We start from the raw sequence: 15,838 nt of genomic DNA, 5'->3' as shown, positions 1-15,838 counted from the left end.
AAAAGAAAATATTAAGTGTAACAAAATATTTTAAAATAATTTAAATCAAGATGTCCATAATATAAAAAGGAAAATATTCTTAGTAAAAGCCTTTATCTTTTATACCCTTTAAAAAATCTTGTTTGGTTTAAAACAAATCTTACCCTTTGGAAACACAATATTTGACTTCTTTCCTTGGATATGAAAATTATCTTCCTAAGTTTGTTATTATTCTTTCAACAAACTTATCTTTATTCAATAACTATTGTTGAATGTCTCCTAGGAGTGCTGTTATACAGTAAGGGAAATTAAAAACAAATAATCCTCAGGGGTAGAATATTCAGAAATAACATTAGCATAATTCATATTTTATTTTTTTCCTTTTAAATACTGGTGATTAGTGCCACTGGTTCTGAATCTAGGTCACAGTCTAAAAGATTTTGGATATAAAAGACAAAGGGGACAATAATTGAACTAATCCTTATTTAGATGTCCCAAACAGTCAGCTTCTACATATAATAATGTGTTATCTAAAATGAAGCAATTAAAGATGTGAAGAAATCAAACCCGGTTTACATTCTGAATAATTAACAACCCCCTTCCCAACACACTATGCCCTATATTTTTATTGCTTTTTAAACAAAGGCTTAATATTATTATGTCATTTTTTCATACTATCAACAGTTTAGGCTGATTGGCAGGTATGGTAATGCAAATGAAAATATTGTACCACAAGGTACAGAATGTTTCTTTGCAAAGTGCTATAATGACTTGTTGAAACAATAGCTTTTGACTAAAATTTTCCAACTTGAAGTTTATTTTAAATTCCCTTATTCTCTAGGATAGATTTAAATAACATACTAAGTATAAATACTAAATACTACATGATAATACATTTTAATAACTCTTAGATTAAATCCAATTCCTTAGCCACAAGTAATAAATCTTCACTGGTGGAACTGAAACCTCTTACTAAACAGGAATATGTGAAAAAGGAGTCTACAGATCATTATACCATAGATTATGGATCTACCTCTAGTCAGTATCACCAGAACTATAGTCATGCTGTAGTACTAGTGAATGCCTAGAAGTTACTTCAAATTGGCTTAGAACACAGACATTGAGACAATCAAAACAATCCATGTTTTAATATCATGTAGACATCTGCCCACAAAACAGTTTACTTAAACACAAACATATGTGTTGACAGCCATAATATTGACAAAATAAATTAAAATAAATATTTTAGCCAAAGATTTTGGCTTGGGGTAAATATTTGATATAAATTATAGCTCAAAATTGTTTACTATTAATAATTTTGTTTAAAATATTGCAAAAACTCAGTGGTTTTGAGTTTTATTGAATGTTATTGAATAACACAGCAATGGCCTTAGTTCTGTGAAAGTAAAAATGAAATAAGAATGCAAATTGAAATATAACTGCAAATCATTCCACATTCATTTCTCTGATAAGTAGTTGTTATGTTGTTATACATATGAAGTTTGAGTTATAAAAGATAAAAACCATAGTATAGAAGTACTGAAACCTTGGCATAGCAAACTAGTGAAAAGTCCATTAGTTACATTTTAGGGTTTTAAAGAAATAGTATCAGAACTATATATGTGTGTCTATATGTGTGTGTGTGTGTGTGTATAGAGAGCAGTGTTTTTTAGCAAAAATGAATAATTACTATAATTAACATTTCTCTTACTATATTTATCAGAACTACAGGTAAGACTGAGTTACTCTCTGAGCAAAAAACCAAGACAATCAAACAAAACTGGCCTTCAAGGATGAATAATACACAGAAGAGAATGATGCTGATAATATAAAGGACGTGCCATTCTAAATCCAAAGGATATATGTCTTATTGAACTGAACCCAGAGAGCAGAACAGTATCACAGGCAACCAAATACACCAAGAGCCAGTGTCATGTGAGTTACTGTTCTGGGTGCTGGAATATAAGGATGAAGAAGACAAAAAAGCAAACTTGCCTTCAATGAACTTATATCCCACTGGCAGGAGACTGAAAATTAACAAAGAAATTATTCAGTGAGTCATTCCAGGTACAATGGGCTATATGATATAAAGAGGATGTGTTAGAAAGTGACTCAGGAAATGGGAAGCAGCTTTGGCTGGGAATAGAAAATATTCTTTTAGGAGTTGATACTTGAATTGATTTAATGATGAAAAGAAGACACCCATAAGATCAGTAGAAGTGTTCTGAGCATAAAGATGAGAAAGCAAAATTATAAAATAATTCCCTAATCTTTACATGTTAATGAAATTTGCAGTGAAGATCTCAGGTGTTACCTTGACTTAGATTAGGGCTTTACATTTAAGCATTCTCAAAAACATCTAAGGATTTATCACAGAAACCTCTTCTTGTGCAATTAACTCATTACCTCTAATAGTACCATGACCTAGTGATCTCCAGCTCAAACGGGGAACTAAATTTAAATCATCATTCTGACTTCTACTATTAAATCTGCATTGCTTTTCAGCTTTGTCTTCCTTGGCCACAATTATGGCCATTTTCCAGGACTCAACTTGATTGATTTCTATAGCTATTTCTCTACTAACTTATGCATAACTTTACTTTCACGACTTGTAGTCCTAGGTGTACCCAGTACTGCAACCTTGGTAGATATTTTCCCCTCTCCCAAAACTGACCCCTGTACAAGGTATAATCTGGGTGACTGTTTTTGCAGAGAAATCTCAGAGACTTAATCATGAAAACCTTATCAATTCTTCTTCAGTATTGTCTTCAGTCACTGTTCATTTATTTGGGAAGGATTTTTTTCCCCCTGAGTTACCAAGATACTTAGATTTGTAGATACTGAAGTCATTATCAACTCTTAAGTTCAAATATACAACTATATCCCTGTAGAAAAATGATTAGTCGGCAAGAACAGAGTTTTTAAATGATACCATAAAATTCTTCAGTATGAATAGACATAGAACAAGAGAGTATGATAAATATATATGGTTACATAGTTATATTTTGTACAAGAAATAGATGAAATCTGGCTTTGCCATTGGGATAATTCTACTAATTCCAGTCAAGATTTTAACTTCATTATTTTACATTAATATTTTACTTCCAAGATTATATCTGCTAAGAGTGATTATGAGTAAAAGAACAATTATTATCAAAAACACTTTTGAGGCTTGGTGATTTCATTTGGTAATATCTTCTTTCCCCATAGCTATGTACTTCTAGTCTGGAATCCTGACCAAAGTTAGTAATCACCAACACAAAGCAGGATGATCCTTTTTCTTCAGCTTCAAATAACAGATTCATAATATCTCTTAATCTTAATATTTGAGCAGTAAACAGTCCTTGGCCAGACATAAGCACACAATCTTGCTTTATTTATTGGTTGACTAGTTATCAGGTTTTCCTGGGTCCAATATATATATTAATAATGTCAAGAACTGTATCAACTCTCTCTAAAAGTGCTCAAGGGCCTCAAACATGTGGCCCTATTCATTCTAGAAGGTCACTCACTCTGTGATGGTTTCCTTTATGAAATATAACATGTATTTTAAATTTCGGTGGCTGACAAAATCCAGTTTATGTAGCTTTACAATAAAATGGAAAAGACATATAAATGAAAATTAAGGCGGGGCACCTGGGTGGCTCATTCAGTTAAGTGTCTGCCTTTGGCTCAGGTCATGATCCCAGAGTCCCAGGATCACGCCCCATATTGGGCTGCCCACTCAGCAGGGAGTCTGCTTCTCCCTCTGCCCTTAACCCAGCTCATGATCGCTCATTTTCGTGCTCTCTCTCTCTCTCTCAAATAAATAAATAAAATCTTTAAAAAAATGAAAATTAAGGAACCTCTATCATGAATTGTCCGTATTACCTAAAACAAATGTCTCTACATTTTTTCCATTGCTGTGATAGTTCACCCTTTTATCATTGTGGATAAGGAATTGTCTTCTATGTTTCTATCTAAGCCTTATATGAGGAAATCTGGTGACTATGGAGATAAGGAGAGTTTAAAAGCTTTAGCCAGAGGGAAATAGTAATTATTTACTCACAGGTTTCCAGTGTCCTACCAATGTTTGGCTATTCCTTTAAAGAATATTTTCCTTTTCAAGACAATATTCTAATTATATCTGTTTTTAAGCCTAAAAAATTATATTCATCATTTGAAAAGCTATTTTTTTTTCCTGAGCCACACTTCATCATATGTCTGTTGATGAAAAAAAAAACAAAAAACAAAAAGTTATGTGTTTTATCATCTGGGATAGGGAAAATTAGATAACTTCATTAACTCACCTTACCATATTTGACATTAAATAATAGTTTATTTCTTTAACCACATGTGGCAAGTTTCCTCATCTACCTTTATAACATACTTTTCACACATACGAGTTTTCATATATGTAAAGAGCTATTAACGGGGCGCCTGGGTGGCTCAGTTGGTTAAGCGACTGCCTTCAGCTCAGGTCATGATCCTGGAGAACTGGGATCGAGTCCCGCATCGGGCTCCCTGCTCAGCGGGGAGTCTGCTTCTCCCTCTGACCCTCCCCCCTCTCATGTGCTCTCTCTTTCTCATTCTCTCTCTCAAATAAATAAATAAAATCTTTAAAAAAAAGAGCTATTAACACGGGTATCTTATGAATCATTTAATAGAAGCCGTAACAGAACCTGTAGAATAAGCCATTCTAAAGAAAATTCAAAAGTCATTTCATATACTAGGTCTGATTAAATGTTACCATATTAAAATTAAGAATCTATCAACAGAATTCATGAAAAGAGTGAAAAGAGAAATTATAGTCATGGAGAATATACTTTCCCTTTGTATACCAAATAAAAAAAATAGTATGGAGAATATATTAGTATAAAATTTCCCTGAAAAACTAAAAGAAAACAATAGTATATTAAACAGAGGAAAGAGTAACAGCATATAAAGAATAAAAAGTTGTTTGTTCTCATTAGTACCCAAAGGCACCTAAATTATGTAATTTACACAAATAAAAAGACTGACAATACTAAGTATTGGGAAGAATAAAGAATTTTTCACATACCTCATATGGGATGGTAAATTGGTCAAGCCACATTGGAATATTAGCCATGATTTAGTAAAGTTAAAAGTATATACACATCCTATGACCTAGTTATCTTTAGTATATTTCTTTATAGAAATTACAATAATGATCATGGCAAAAAAATAAAAGTTAAAAAGATAAAGAATTCAAATGTACGATAGTAAAATGGATAAATTGTGATAAGTCATACAATGCAAAACCAAAAGAAATGAAAATAAAGTACATGTATAGATATCAATATATAGGACTAAAGAAAGAATTTTGGAGCATAAATATATTTTTCAGAAGAATACATATTGTATGAGGCCATTATATGAAGTTTAAAACAGGTAACACTAAGTAATATGTTGTTTAAGAATAAATGCCTATGCAACAAAACTATCATCAGAAAAAGCAAGAAAAATAAGATAAAATTCAGAATATGGTCATTGGTGGTGGAAAGGAGAGAAATAAAATTGAAAAATGCGCAATGAATTGGTAATATTCTATTCCTTAAGCAAAGAGGTGGGTAAATGGGTCTTCATTATATTACAATTTACTAGAATATACAGATATTCTCTTTTATGTATGACTTTTCAAATAAGATGATTAGGAATAAAACAAGATAAATAATAATATAACAAAAAAATGGGATAAAAGCTACAGCATAAATATTATCTGCAAATCTGCTCTCAGAATATAAAATAAACTAAATTTCAGTGGCACCATTGATCTTGAATGCAACAGGTTATATCACTGATGATTTTTCAAATAAGTATAAAAAATTAACAAAGGAGTATTAAAAATTACTGATGAAACTATACAATTATAACTGTCTACATTTTTATCAGTTTTCTATCATGATATCTTTAAGTCATTCTGAAACAAATATTGGTGTTAGAGTTAAAATACACACAAGAAAATATTTATCAAAAATAACAGATGTTTTTAAAGTCTAAAAATATTTATTGATATGCATTTTTAAGGCTGCATTTTTTTAGAGCAGGTTTAGTTTCACAGTACAATTTAAAGGAAGGAACATACATTTCCCATACACCCCCTGCCATCACATCTACACAGACTCTTCCATTAACAACACTCCCCACCAGAGTGGTACATTTGTTATAATTGATGAAACTACACAGACACATAATTATCACCAAAAATCCATAGATTACCTTTGGGTTCGTTCTTGGTGTTGTACCTTCTATGAGTTTGAATAAATGTATAATAACATGATATTATTATACTATCATACAGAGTATGTTCACTGCCCTAAAATTCCTCTGTGCTCCACCTACTCATTCCTGTCCCCACCTACCCCAATCCCTGCCATCCACTGACCTCTTACTGTCTCCATAGTTTCGCCTTTTCCAGAATGCCATGCAGTTGTAATCATATAGTATATAGCACTTTCAGACTGGCTTACTTCACTTAATATGCATTTGTTTCCTTCGTGTCTCCTCATGGCTTAATAGCTCATTTCTTTTTAGAGGTGAATAGCATTCCATTGTCTGGATGTACCAGAGCTTGAATATCCATTCAGGACATCAGGACATCTTGAGTGCTCTCAAGTTTGGGCAATTATGAATAAAGTTGCTATAAACTTCTGCATGCAGGATTTTGTGTGGGCAAAAGTTTTCAATTCTGGGGGGGGGGGGCAAATACCAAAGAGAATGATTACTGGATTTTATGGTAAGAGGATGTTTAGTTTTACTTCTAAATTGTCTTCCAAACTGGCTGTGCCATTTTGTATTCTCACCAGCAATGAATGAGAGTTCTTGTTGCTCCACATCATTCTTGCCTGCCTTTGGTGGTTTCAGTGTTCAATATTTTGGTCATATTAATAGATGTATATTAGTATTGCATTATTTTAATTTGCATTTCCCTGATGACACATTACATGGACCATCTTTTCATATGTTAATTTGTCATCTGTACATCTTCTTTGGTAAAGTGCCTGTTAGGTCTTTGGCCCATTTTTTAATCACGTTGTTTGTTTTCTTATTACTGAGTTTAGAGGTTCTTTGGATACTTTAGGTACATTATTAGACGTGTCTTTTGCATATATTTTCTCCCAGGCTGTGACTTGTTTTCTCATTCTCTTGTCTTTTGTCGAGGAGACATCTTTAATTCTAATGAAGCCCAGCTTACCAACTGTGTCTTGCATGAACTGTGTGTTTAGTGTTGTACCTTACAGAGTCATTGCCATATCCAATATCATCTAGGTATTTTCCTATGTTAATATGTAGGAGTTTTATAGTTTTGCATTTTACATTTAGGTCTATGATTAATTTTGAGTTAATTGTATGAGGGGTGCAAGGTCTGTGTCCAGATTGATTGATTACCTGTGAATATCCCATTGTTCTAGGACCATTTGTTGAAAAGACTACATTTAACTCATTGTATTGCTTTTGCTCCTTTGTCAAAGATCAGTTGACTATATTTTTGAGAGTCTATTACTAATTTTCTATTCCATTCCACTGACCTATCTCATTTCACAATGTCTTGGTTACTGAAGCTTTAGTACATCTTGAAGTTTGGTAGCATCAGTCTTCCAATTATGTTATTTTCCTTCAATATTGTGTTAGTTCTTCTGGGTCTGTCACCTTCCCATATACACTTCAGAATCAGTTTGCCAATGTTCATAAAATAGCTCACTAGGATTTTGATCGGGATGACACTAAATCTATAGGTCTGGTTGGGGAGCACAATCATCTTGATAATGTTGAGTTTTCCTATCCATGAGCATGGAATACCTAACCATTTACTTAGTTCTTTGATTTCATTCATTGGGATTTTGTAATTTTTTTCATATAGATCATGTACATATTTTGTTACATTTCCTATCTAGGTATTCCTTTCTTGAGAGCTAATATACATAGTGTTGGATTTTTAATTTCAAAATCCATTTGCTCGCTGATGAAATATAGAAAGTGATTGACTTTTGTACATTAACCTTGTATCCAACCTTGCTATACTCACTAATAGTTCCAGAAGTGTGTTTTGTTTTGTTTTTGTCAATTCTTATAGATTATATACAGAAATGATTGTCATCTGCAAACAAAGATAGTTTTATTTCTTCCTTCCCAAACTGCATAACATTTATTTTGTTCTTGTCTTATTGAATTAGCTACAATTTTCAGTATAAAGTGGAAAAGGAGTGGTGAGAGGAGCCATTCTTGCCTTTTAGCTGATCTTAGTAGGAAAGCTTCAAGTTTTTCACTATTAAGTATCATGCTAATTTGTTAACTGTAGGTTTTCTGTAGATAATCTTTATCAGCTTGAAGAAGTTCCCTCCTCTACTTTTAGCTTACTGAGAATTTTTATCATGAATAGATGCTGGATTTGTCACATGCTTTTTCTGCATCTATTGGTGTGATCATGTAATTTTTTTTAAAGCCTGTTGATGTGATTGATTACATTAATTGATTTTTAAAATTTGAAGTGGCCTTACATACCTGGGCTAAATCCCATTTGTCTGTGGTTTATAACTCTTTATTTTATTTTATTTTATTTATTTGAGACAGAGAGAATGAGAGACAGAGAGCATGAGAGGGAGGAGGGTCAGAGGGAGAAGCAGACTCCCTGCCGAGCAGGGAGCCCGATGTGGGACTCGATCCCAGGACTCCAGGATCATGACCTGAGCCGAAGGCAGCCGCTTAACCAACTGAGCCACCCAGGCGCCCATAACTCTTTTTATACATTGTTAGATTCAATTTGCTATTATTTTGTTGAAAAATTTTGCATCTATGTTCATTAGAGATATTGGTCTGTAGTTTTTCTAAATTGTCCCTGTTTGGTTTTATTATTAGCATAACAGAATGATAGAGTGAATTAAGAAGTATCCCTCTGTTTCTATCCTCTGAAAGAGATATTATAAATAAGTTACAAGGTAGGAAATAATGCATTTTTGTCTTATAATCCAATAAAAATGATAATGTCAAGAAATGTTGCTTATGTCAACAAAAATATTAATTGTACCCAATTGTTTTTGTTTAATGGTAGAACATTTTAAATTCAACTTTCTAGTTGGTAATTGTTTTTATGTGACATTAACTGACTTTAATTAACATCTGAATTACACAGTATATGCTTAAATGAGATGTGAATTGGCTATCTTTCTGAGGTGAAACATTCTGTGTAAAACTCACAACACTAAAATCAACAGAAAGATTAAATTAAGATGTTTCTTTTATGAGTTTAAGCTTTTTAAAAAAACTTATTAGATAATTATTTGAAAGGAAATGAAAGTATTTTAATTATTTCCTAAAGGGAGGATTTTCTTCTTAGTTCATAAAAATATGTGGTTAAAGATTGACTCACAGGCAATTAGAAAAAAAAAAAACAACTTTTATTTTAATAATATGTAATTTCTAGTTATGAGGAAATTGCATTAAATTATCACATTATATTATGCAAGTTTATTATGTATGCTATATAGAAAGTGACTACAATGACCATTTTCAGTATGATAAGTACTCTATTTCTGACCTTATTTCTCACCAGAGACTGAGGATCCTCTATGGGAAACTCAGCAGATCAATTAGTTGAATGTGTGTTCTGGATATTAATGAGGATTTAAGGGCTGTTGAAACTGAAACTGATTGTAGAAATGAAAAGGGGAAAAGGCACAGCATTTTTCTATACTATAAAAGTAAATTAAACATTTTTTATTCCTCTTTCTCACTTCTAGAACCTTTTAAGTTAACTACTGGTATTTTTTCATTAAATATAAAAATCCAATTATTATTACTGTAATAAATTTATGTATATAATATTTTGCCTCCCAGAAAATGTTTCTTCAAAACTAAATTCTTGCCTAAAAACAAACACAGTAACTTTTAAAAAGATATTTATCATTTCTGTTCACAAAATCTGTCTGAAGTCAAGACATATTTTTAAGCACATTAACCAAATGATCCAGGTATATTACCACTTCCCTACATTTGACTCCACCACTGCTAGATCCCAACATTTCTGAATCTGTTAGTGAGAAGACCTTGTTTTTTCAGGTCCCACAAGTATTATCAGTTAATAAATTTAAATAAGAATTATTTTTTTTTGCCAAAACAAGAATTTTTCTTCAAACTACTAAATTGAGATATAATCAAACTACTCTTTAAAAAACACACAAAAAACCCCCAAAACAAACAAGTAAACAAAAACAAAGGAGAAGGACAAAATGTGTATCCCTTGAATACAGTCAAGCCTCTTACATCACGGGGAGTAAATAGACCTAAATGCCAGATATAATTCACTAACTGACAGGAAAATATTAAGTGTTGTATTTAGCCTACATATAGTTAATACATGTTATTTAAATAGCATTTTCCATTGAAATGATAGTAAAATTTTCAGAAAAGCAAACTACCTTGGCTAGAGTTTGGGAGATTGAGAAAATATAGAGTTTATTTATCTCTGGATAAAAAGAAATTATGGAGAGCTAAGTTGAAAGAAAGGATTTTTCTCATTAACTATATGAATGTAATGCAAGGAAAGCCTTAATTCTTTTATTTTTTTTAGTTTATTTTATTATTTTTTTTAAGTAGGCTCCATGTCTAGCATGGAGCCCAACAGGGGGCTTGAATTTATGACCCTGAGATCCAGACCTGAGCTGAGATCAAGTGTTGGTTGGTAAAAGGACTGAGCCACTCCGGCGCCCCAACCTTAGTTCTTTTAAAAATTCTTAATCCAAAAGACAATAGAATCTTTTATTCAAACAGATTTTCATAGTAAACAATTGCATGAGTGTCTCTTTAGTGTATGTCTGTGAGGAGCACATGTTATGGTCCTTCCACAGAGGTCGTGTCTGCTTTAAGATTTGTAATGCTGTTGAGGAAGACTCTGAGGTGTGCTGAGCATCCACAGCTTCTGAGTTTGGGTCATGGTCCCTTACCTGAATTCTCAGGTTGGGGAAGACTGATTCCTACTTACCATCCAGCTCATCTGCGGCAGTGATTATTGTACAGGCTGGGTCAACTCTGCCTTTCTATGGATGGAGAGCTAATCCCCTAATAAGAAAAGAGTGGGAGCTGAAGAAATTCAGCACAACTAAATTAATATGTTTATCAGTATCACTACTGTAAAATGTAATAGTTATATCTGCTTAAAAATATCCAAGAACAACATTAATCATTTTAATAGGATTGAAGTTTCCTCCATGCAGTCAATAGACAACTGGTTAACCAGGTTTAAAGAGACATATTAACAGTAACTTTAACTACTGTGAACATAGATATTTGAGAACTCTAGAGTAGCAAAACATCATTTAGATAGGAAACAAACAAACATAAGAAAAACATTCCTGTCATTTAAAGTGCAGGGAATAAACTATATCAATACCATTTTTAAAGCTCTTCTGTTTTAGGAAAATGAAATTTATCTTAAATATTTTAATGGCTAAATCTAGTTGGATAATATAAAATGACATGCAGAAAGAAAAAGAAACAAATTTGGAAAACCTGTTACTTAACTGATAGGTTAAAAGAAAGAAGAAATTGTAAGCAGAACAATTTAAATAATTTCATTGAAAATATAAATGGGATAGAAAGTAGTATACATCCCTAGTGGCCTAGGTAGAAACGTGGAATAAACCCCAGAGGAAAACAAATGGAATACAGCCTTTAGTCAAAATACAGAACTATGTTTCTATGTTCCCTTTGATCCCTTCCTTGTTTATACTGCATGCTGTGCTTTTTTAAGATGACAGAATGTCAGATTATATTTTCTACATGTAATGCAAACTAAACTCCATTGTAATGGACTTCAAAATAATGCCTGCATTATTTAATAGTATTGTGATTATTTTCCTTCCCCCCTTCTTTTCTTCTTTTCCTCCATCCTTCCCTCCTATCATTTATCCAATATTTAACACCAGTTAACTCCAATATTGTGTTAAGAGCTAGGAAATATGTGTGATAGGTTTACTACTGTGTTATTCAGTCTAAAATAATAACACAGCATAATCATAGGTGTGTTTGGCTACTCTAAGTCCTATCACCTTCCAGTGTTCCCTGACAGGCTGGGGAAATAAATCTATTAAGTATTGTGGGGTGGCTAATAAGCCAATTGCATCAAACACAATGGCAAACAACAACAACTATACACAGACATAGGTCTGGACAATGACAAATTAGACAACAAAGTCTAAATCTACATTGTGGAAGATAAATTGTGATATAACAGCATCAAAACCAGCCCTGTTGTCCTGACCAGGGAGTGCACTGCATCACCATGCTCAGCAGTAGCTATTCATGGGAGACCTTTTACGCTTTCACATTCTGTTCTTGGTTCTAATATAGACCGACCAAAAAGCCACACATACTTGGGAGCCAAGAGAAGGTTTAAAATTGAAGCACATCTTTATTTTTCAGGCCAGAAAATTCATACATACTAAGAGTATATATACTGATACTAATTCATATATACAAAGTACATAATGCAATGCTTTAAAACAAGGAAAATTGCCCTTTCCACCACATAGGAGAGAATAATAAATTCTGCCCCAAAGAGACTTTTCAGAGAGTGCATGTAGGCCTTGAAAGGAAGGTAAAACTTAACTGCCTATGTAATGGGAAAGAAGAACATTCCACAGGGAAAAGAATGAATCAAAACACAGAGATAGGAGATAGTATCTTTGATGATAAGCAAATGTCCGGAGTGCTTGGAATGTAAGTTTAGGGGCAGGGAACAGAAACGGCAGTAATGAGAGATGAAGCTGGGAGGACAGAGCATAATGTCTTCCAACTGATGAGCTTTTTCCTTTAATTACTAGAATTAGTATTGCTCAAAATAAATACATCATCAACTATGGTTTTTAAATAATTTAATCATAGAGTTTGATATTTTTGCAAATGACTTGATGTCAACATATAACTACACTTTTCCTACACTTTAAAAAGACTCATCATTAACAACGGGTTCACTGTTTTTCTTGTTATACCTTCATTTGCATTCACTTTCTTTAAATTCTCATTTCAAAAGAAATAAACAATTTACTGAGCTAAAAAATTCCATAACAGACTATCTCAAAGGAATTTCTCTTATTACATAAAATTGTTTGGGTAAAATAGTGCAAAGGTCTCATTCATTTCAACGAGCTTTTGCTTATTAAAAATAATATGCATTTACAATATGAACTTTTGCCTTTTTAACATGGGGATGCTTTTTAGCTTTGACTTTTCTAGAAATCATAAGACATTTTCAAATTATGTTCACTATTCTTAAATAATCTTAGTTTCTCTTTTACTTTAAATTCAAATGATAATGTGAATTTTATTTACTAAATTTGCCCCTGTAATAAGGTATAATGAAGAGGGTTGATAAATTACCTGCCCATTTTACCACAGTTTTTTTTTTTTTTTTTAGAAACAAATTGTCTTGATCAGTGTCAAATCATCCTGCATGAGCAGGATAAAGGGAGTAGTTCCACTTTGCAGGAAATAAGCAGGTAGAGTTTAGGGAGAAAATTTTAAAACAGTAATAAAACTGACTAAAACCTGGTATGCTTTTTATTAACACAATGCACTGCCAGTTCAAGATGCTGTCAATGATAAAAAATACTACTTCCATCCCCAAATCTTTTGTCACTCTAATATATTTGCTGTGATTACTGTGTTTTAATTTAAATATTTCATGAATATTTCAAGAGGAAAAGAAAAAAAAAATTGAAGGCAAGAAGTAGTTCAAGAAATAATGACTAAGAGTATCTAAAAATTGAAGAAATATATCCATCTTCAAGTTTTAAAGACCATACAATGCTAAATAGAAAAGATCGGGGAAGGACTAACAGATTTAGACAGCATAGTAAAATTTAAGAATATCAGAAACAGAAGTTTCTAAGTCTCTAGATAGGTAAAAGCAGAATACCTTCAAAGAGAAATATTTGATTGAATAAAATTCAAATTCCCAATTGAAATAATTGCAAGAAAGCATAGATGAATTTATCTATTTTTTTATTTATTTGTCAGAGAGAGAGAGAGAGCAGAAGCAGGGGGAGCGGCAGGCAGAGGGAGAAGCAGACTCCCCGCTGAGCAAGGAGCCCGATGTGGGACTCCATCCCAGGACCTTGGGATCCTGACCTGAGCCGAAGGCAGAGATGCTTAACCAACTGAGCCACCCAGGTATCCTGATGAATTTATCTATTTTATATTACATGGAGTAAATCATAAGTTATATATATGTTATATATATATATGTTATATATATATGTATATATATATATATGTATAATATAAACATAAGAAAGAATAGCTTTAAATGTAAAATGAAAATATTCTTAGCTATATTTTCACACATTGAATTTTCTCTAAAAGGCCATCTGAATGACTGACTCCAACAAGAAGAGAATTAAAGCAGTGAGATTTACCATATAATTAATAAATAAAAACTATCCATAATAATTAATACATTTATTGCTAACATTAGTGTTATTATGTGCAAGGCACAGGTAGTAATAATATATTGCATATGTATATTTAAAAGTCCACAACACCACTATGAAATAAATATTATTATTATTCCCAATTCACAATCACTCAATTTGGAACTGAAATTCCAGATTACATCAATATAGGATGGACTGGAAGGAGACAAGAAGGAATGAACTATGATTTGGCATTTTAACAAAGGTACATGTTTATCAAAGAATGAAATATGGGTATAATCAGTTTTAGATATCAATTAGAAAATTAAGCATAAAATATATTAGAATATTAAGGAGTATAGATAGAAGGTAGATTTATAACTTTTAAAACAATAGGAAAAATTGATCTCCCACTGGAGATTAGGAAAAGAAAAATTCCAGAAAAAAGGAAGACTTAAAAATAGTTATAAGTTTGGGGCGCCTGGGTGGCTCAGTTGGTTAAGCGACTGCCTTCAGCTCAGGTCATGATCCTGGAGTCCCGGGATCGAGTCCCGCATCGGGCTCCCTGCTCGGCAGGGAGTCTGCTTCTCCCTCTGACCCTCCTCCTTCTCATGCTCTCTGTCTCTCATTCTCTCTCTCTCAAATAAATAAATAAAATCTTAAAAAAAAAAAAGTTATAAGTTAGGAGAGATATACCTTGATATGAAAGTAATTGTAATCATTTTAAATGAGTTAAATTCACTAACCAAAAGATAGATATGGGCAGATCAACTCCCTTCTGCAAAAATTCAGCAATATTATTTTCTATAAGGTGTACTTAAAAACAATGATGCAGAAATATTACAAATAAAAAGAAAAAATGACAAGTACTAGACTGGCAAATATAACGTCAGATAAAATAGATTTTAAAGTAAACAAAAATCAATAAAAATTGAAAATGCATACTCTCAGTGGAACAATAGATCAATTCTTATTATAACAGTGACATTATATGGCCTTAATATAGCCTTGAAATAGGCAAAGAAGTAAGATGTGATGAAAAGAAGAAATAGATAAATCAACATCTGAAGTCATAAATTTTAATATACTATTCTTAAAATCCAAGAGAGGAAATTCATAGAAAATCAAAGTATAAGAGCCATGATTGATGTTATTAATAAACTTGCTATAATATAAACAACTTTATACATCACCAAAAATACTTTCATTTTAATCACACATTTAATATATTCTTTTAAATCACATCATATCCTAGCTCCCAGAAATGATCAATAAGTTTTGAAGAATCAATTTCTTAAAGACTATGTTCTCTGACCACATATTTGGACTCAGAAATTAATAACCAAAATACTGTTAAAATTCCCCTATGTCCCCAAACTACAAAACATACCACTGAATCCATGAAAACTGGGCAGAGGGAAGGGTTTTAGCCCATAGGTGAGAGGTATTAC

The sequence above is a fragment of the Neomonachus schauinslandi genome, chromosome 8, assembly GCF_002201575.2.
Source record: "Neomonachus schauinslandi chromosome 8, ASM220157v2, whole genome shotgun sequence".
Taxonomy (NCBI): domain Eukaryota; kingdom Metazoa; phylum Chordata; class Mammalia; order Carnivora; family Phocidae; genus Neomonachus; species Neomonachus schauinslandi.
Note: the sequence above shows the minus strand (reverse complement) of the source record.